This window comes from Phalacrocorax aristotelis, chromosome 3 (assembly GCF_949628215.1).
Source record: "Phalacrocorax aristotelis chromosome 3, bGulAri2.1, whole genome shotgun sequence".
Taxonomy (NCBI): domain Eukaryota; kingdom Metazoa; phylum Chordata; class Aves; order Suliformes; family Phalacrocoracidae; genus Phalacrocorax; species Phalacrocorax aristotelis.
The window spans coordinates 98,686,250-98,692,534 of NC_134278.1; positions in this window are offsets into that span (position 1 = coordinate 98,686,250).

A 6,285-nucleotide genomic window follows, 5' to 3' on the forward strand; every position below is an offset into this window, starting at 1 on the left:
AGGATCTTTCTGCTGTTGGTTGTTTATTTAATACACACTAGGGTCACTTTACCATAGGACTGCTCTGAAGAGAGTTGCTTCTGGTGCTGCTGTATCTGTGCTTCCTTGTTCAGAAAACTGTAGTCTTCAGTGCTTTGTCTCTGAGCAGCAGAGCTTTGTGGGAACCTACAAAATGGTAGGTAGTGACACAGCCCTGCAAGGTTGACGAGGAGGAAACACAGGGAAGCCTGCTGCACATCTTAAAATGGCTTTCCAAAGCTTAAAAGCGATGCCAAAATGGAAGACAAAAGATAGGTATGGTACATTGAAAATATTTTCTGAAGCTTTTTTTGAGTTTTATTAATTCAGTTAAAATACGCATAGATATTTCCGAAAGATATATTAGTGTCCTAGAAAACCAAGTTATTTTAGTAGACTAGAAAACCAGACTGACATCCTTTTAGGTCTGTTCCTGCATTTATGAGAAACCAACAGTGTTCCCAAAGAACTTAAACTTCCTCACCGGTGGTAACGTTTACTATACAATAAAAACTTGTTGCCGCTCCTGTATTTGCAGACCTCAGTTAATGAAAGTGTTTGAAACGTTTGCATGTTCTGTAATGTAAGTGCAGGTTATCTATCTTTGTGGTTTTGTCTCTGTGCACAGCTGTGTGCATGTTGTATCTTTGGTTTTGTGTTTACTGTTGCCTACAGTGCCTTGCTGATACCAGGTAGGTGCTGTTTTTGATGGGTCCGAGTTAAATGACTGTTTTTTGGGCCTGCTCCTGGTACAGCCTGAATTAAGTGTTTTCAGCATTTATCTTGATTCTTCTTGAGCTTCTGCGTAGCTTCTTAATACTCCTCTGATATGCTTGTCGAAGACAGAAAATAAGAGCATGATCTTAGCAATGTGAGAACTTGGGAAGACTTTGAAGTCTCAGATATGGACTTCGCACATTGCTGCTGTCAAATGATGGCGTTCTTTAGAAAGATGAGCAGGATCTATAGGCTCAGAAATGCTTGCCTTATTGTAAAGCTCATTATCTGCATAAATGTACTTGTTTGTTTGAGATGAGTTACCCTGTCATTATCAAATCGCCAAGCTGAACTACGTAAGCCTTGATAATAAGGAACAGTAAATTTTATGATTGGCTTTTGCGTTTGTTTTTTTTTTTAAATATGCAAATATAGAAGAACAGAAAAGAAGAAGCTGAGTACATAGTAATCCTCCTTGTTCTCCTGGCCCTTGTTCTGAGAAGGTAAACCTCTGTGTCTAGTTTTTAAAATCCAAACCTTAGTCCGCAGTCTTGAAACCTGGCAGTGGCTACTGCTGAAAGTAGCACTGTCTCTTCGATCACCTCCAGATACCAGACAGGTCTTTGCTGTCAGTATACATAAAATATCCATAGCCTTTAGTGCCTAAGGGTTGAATGGTCTTAGGGTGGACTAAAGAAGCCTGTTACAGCGTGTTTTGGGTTTTTACTGTGATACATGATGTTTTCCCTGAACTGTTGGTTATCACCTATAGAAAGCCATACCATAACTATGGTGCAAAGATAAGTGCATCATGTTGCTTTTTGTAGCATAGCATTTAATTTGGCTCCAGTTTGCAGGAACTAATAAAGAACTCGTTATCTAGAATCTCCCCAGGTTTGCAGATCTGAAGAAATTCTTGTTTAAATGTTGCTCAGTATTTTAGAAGCAGAGAGAGTTGCTCTACGCAATGTCATTCTCCAGCAAAGCAATGGAAACGAAGGACCATTCACAATAGCATTTATCTTACCCTCTTTCCAGGTTATTTTGAGGGAAGCCTCTCTGTAGAATCAAAGCTGGTGGAGCAGGCATATGGTTAAAAAGATAAAAGGGCCCAAATACCAAAGTAGCTTCATTACACAGATACTTTGGTGTCTAGGGGATTAGAAGGCTTTGTACCCGTTTGTCTTTTTTGTACCTTTTGTGGCAATACGTAACACTTTGTGCTGGAATACATGACTTTATTCAATGGCTATTCTATATTAACTTTCCTCAGCATACAGCTCAAAAAGAAAGGCCTCGCTTATTGGTTGTAAACAGGATAATTTTATCATCTGTTGGAGATACCTCTTATCAAATAGGTGACTGCTGATTAGGCACTGCAGTGTAGGCTAGTTGTGGTTTACACTTATTAAAACATAATTACAGCTCAGGCAAATTAAAAGCTACGAGAACATTACTGGCTCTATCGCATAGCAAAAAGAAAAAAAAAAGTTTGGTCACCAGGCCCTAGAGAATATGCAACCTTACATTTGGAAAATTCATGCATTTTTCGACTTTTGCTCGGTAATTTACATCTGCTCCAGATCTGTTTGGAGAATAAAGTTCAGTTCACTAAACTATTCAAGAGCCACTGACGCCAGTGGGAGATTTTCAGTTGACTTCAGTGAACTGTGGATCAGATCCGAGGAGATAAATCCCGCTCTTTCTCAAGTCAGTAAGAATTAGTGCGATACTAGGATCTGGCCTAGCTCTTTATGAGGTCATTTCCAGGTCTTCCCTAGAAATTGGGTAAGTGGGCTTGTGATACTCCCCAGGCACAGAAAAAGGACAAAATCAGCTTTCAGGGAAAGTTGCAAGGATGTATGAGTCACTCCTGAAGTATCAGGAAACGATGCAAGGTGTGGCTCTGACACACACTGTGGTCAGCAGATCAGAGAGATGAGTGGAGAGAGCATGATCAGTACCACTGGAGTATTTGGTAATCCAGCTCTACCCGAGATTCTTCAGAGGCTGCAGACCTGATGGGTTTTGGGTGTACCCTTCTCAAGATAACCAGTCTCGTCCCTAGAAAATAGGCCATGCATGATACCAAGTTGCAAAACATAGTCTTACTAGTGTTTTCCCAACAAAAGTAATGACTTTTGAAAATTCACAATGACTTTTAACTGGTTAAGGCTGACAAAGTTAGAAACAACCAGAAACAGTCTTATGCTCAAAAGTGCCAACATTTTTTTTGGACAGTAGACTTTGCTGTATATTATCTATATTTTAGACTTGCTTAGGAACTTTTTATTAGTACAGTTTTAGTATGTTTGTGTTCAACTTCTTTTGTAGACTATACCATCTCCATAGAATGAAGCGTAGAATGGAGACTGTAGGAAGAGGACAATATTGAAAAATTATGTAGAGTATCTTGTCCATGATATGTTTCTGAAGATTCCATGCCTTCACAAACCAATGTATGCTGCTGCTCAAAGAATTGCAAAGAAAACTGGTGCTTCTATTTTATTTTTCCTGCGGGTTCGAAAGACACTACATAGCAGGTAAGTAGTATTATCTTGGTTTGAATAATGAGAACGTTTGGAATCATGGAGAGCTTACATGTTTCAGCCATATGGAGCTGGTCAATTATAGAGCCAATAAGAAAATAAATGAGCAATTGTGTCTTTCTGCTAGACTGAGTTCCTAACTACTTCTGAACACTGTAAAAAAGCTAGTTCACACGTTTTGTTTATTTTTGGCCTGTTTCCAGATCATGACTTTTTTTCCCTTGAATAATAACACAGTTTATAAACATAACTATGTTTGTGTATTTTGCTGAAATTGTCCTGCATGCTGGAGATAGAAACGAGTTCAGAGGCAGTGGCAAACGCTCATAGAGCTGTCCTCAGCTTCAGAAGCCCACGGCTTCGTTCTCTGTCAGGCTGGAGACCTTTGACTGAAAGTAAGAGTATCTACTAAGAGGTAAAGGGCTGTTGGTTCAGAGGTTCATAAAACTAGTCAGGGTGTAGCCACAGGAGGGAAACGCTCATGCAATTAATGTCGGTTCTATTTGCAACTTTGAGGATTATAGAAACCAACCTGTCTGATACACTGTGCATCCTTCACCTCTCTGCCAGGGCTTAGTCTTAGCTGTGGCAGGTGGAGTCAGTAACAGGCTTGTCATCTTTGTACTTACCTGAAAATGCATCTCTTTGGCTCTTACAGCTACAGCGTTCTTTCAGAACATCTGCTGTCAAAATGTGCAGCATTAGATGTAAAAAACTTAGTAACTCTTCATCCAGGCTACTTCATAGCAGAGAGGCAAGCATATTAATTTCTTACTGTGCCCAATCCCTCAGAACACTCACTGGTTTAGTATGGTTTGGAAAGGGCTGGGAGGAAAACGTGAGATTGCAAGTTGTAGTAAGAGAAGCTCTGTTTACACTAAAATTGTTTCAATTCTGGTGTCTAAGGTTTTTTTTTTTTGCCCTTTTAGCCATTCTCTGTGAAAGAAGATACAGATGGAACTTTGTCAAAACACTTGCTGTTTGAGAGAGTCCTAAACAGTTTTTAACGTGTTTTATCGCATGACAACATCTCTGCACTGTAGGCAGAAGCAAAGCAGATGGTTATACAGATAGTTGTCCTGTCTCTCAGTATGGTGATATCAGGAGGCACATTAAGTACTTTTCTCACAACCTGAAGGTGTCTGCCATTAAATTTGCTCATATCAGACTCGTCTATATATACAGGTTGCTACAAGGCAAGCTAGGGTGTGGATTTACAGTATGCCAGGTAATCCACAGTAACAACCTATGGACACAGCTGTACCCAGCAATAAGCAGAGACATTTATTCCAGAATGTAAACAGGGTCATGGCATGCACACAGGCAGTTTCCACGGAGCGGCTAACATGCTGCAAATCCCCACCCACTCTTGCCTCACTCGTAACTTGTTTGTGTAGTCATACTGCAAACAAAGGTGAATGAATACAGCCATGAGCTGAGCAGAGAAATCACATCCCACAACCACCAGTTAGTGTAACACAACAGGCAGCAGAGAGTAGGGTTAAGAGAGCCAGGTGTTCCATAGCTCACAGAATGCCTTTTTACCTCAGTGAAATAAACTGCTTTTGTGTTGTAACTACTTTCCTAGTTCATGACTTCCCCTTAGTTTTTTCAGTTAGCAATAGCTGTTACCAAAGTTCATCTGTTTCTCTTTGCACTTTAATTTACAGCCCTTGTACTAGTCATTTTATTGCTTCAATCTCTGAGTGAGAGAACTTTTACAGCTTGTGACTACTGAACTCAGAAAAACAAGAAACCTTTTTTCCCTGCCATGCAATAATTATAGAGCCCATTGCTTCTTGGGAGAGGCGTTCAATGTTTAACAAACTCTGGCAACTCTAATTTAACTGTGTGGAGCACGGACCATCGGATGGGAGTGAAACAAAAAATTCCACACTTTCCAGCTCACATTTTAACTTGTCTGGTTTTAGTTTCCAGAGGGCTGTCTTTGAAGTTCTGCCTTCCCACTACTGAACTTGATGCTGTCCTCTTAACAGTATGAGGGGACTGGAGCCAAACTATTTGCTTATGAAAATAATTTTCCCTTACTTCAGAAATTATAGCTACATTACTCTTGATTAATCCTTTAATGGGGGGTGTCTTCTGAATACCATCCCATCAAAGTAAGGCTCTTGACAATAGAGGAATTGTCCTGTCTTAATTACCACTATTGTTTCCTATTACAGGGGCTGTGGTCGTGGACAAAGATTCAATTGTGTTCAACAGTGTAAAAACAGAGAGTAAATAGATACCCTGTATTCAAAAGAGTTTGTGATCTGAATTCTGTGACCAGTAAACTGAGAGGTAAATCTAAACTTTGGAACTGGAAAATGAGATGAGAAAGATTTGATGCAATTTACATGTTTTGCTCAGTTATAGAATCAGAAACCAGCTAGCTAAGAGTTTGAAGGCTCCCACCTGTTATTTATCCACTCGAACAGGTATTGTTTAAGAAATGCTGCGCTTGCCTTCAGGAAACAAATTAGGACATTATTTTGAAAGCACCAAAATTTTTCTACTTCTCATCTCCCTGGATAAAAAGGTAGATATATTTCCAGCATAAGTTGCTTAGATCTTTTGTGGTTTTGTCTACTAATCTGTACAGACACATTACATCAGTGAGACTATGCATGTGTGTTATTCGCTAGATGTGAATGGAATACTTTCAGCTAATGTGATTTTATAAAAAGGTTTTAAGTAAAATTCTTGAAGTTTTATTGGCTCAGCTACATTTTCATTGCAAAGATTTTTGAAGCCTAGGGTTTGCTAGTTGTTTCTGAGAGGGGAAAAAGAGAAAAATACAAGCTGAAGAGTTTGCATTTTTCAATGCAAATGTAGGCAATCCAGTCCCTCTGCCCACACGCAGCCTCAGGCACAGCCTATGCACACCTGCTCCTTGCTCCTGCACCTGTGTCTCAGGAAGCCTTGCCTCTTGGCAGCTGAAACAAATGGCTCCAGGGTCTTGGTGGTAGAGAGGAGTCCTGCTTATTAGTGCTCTTTG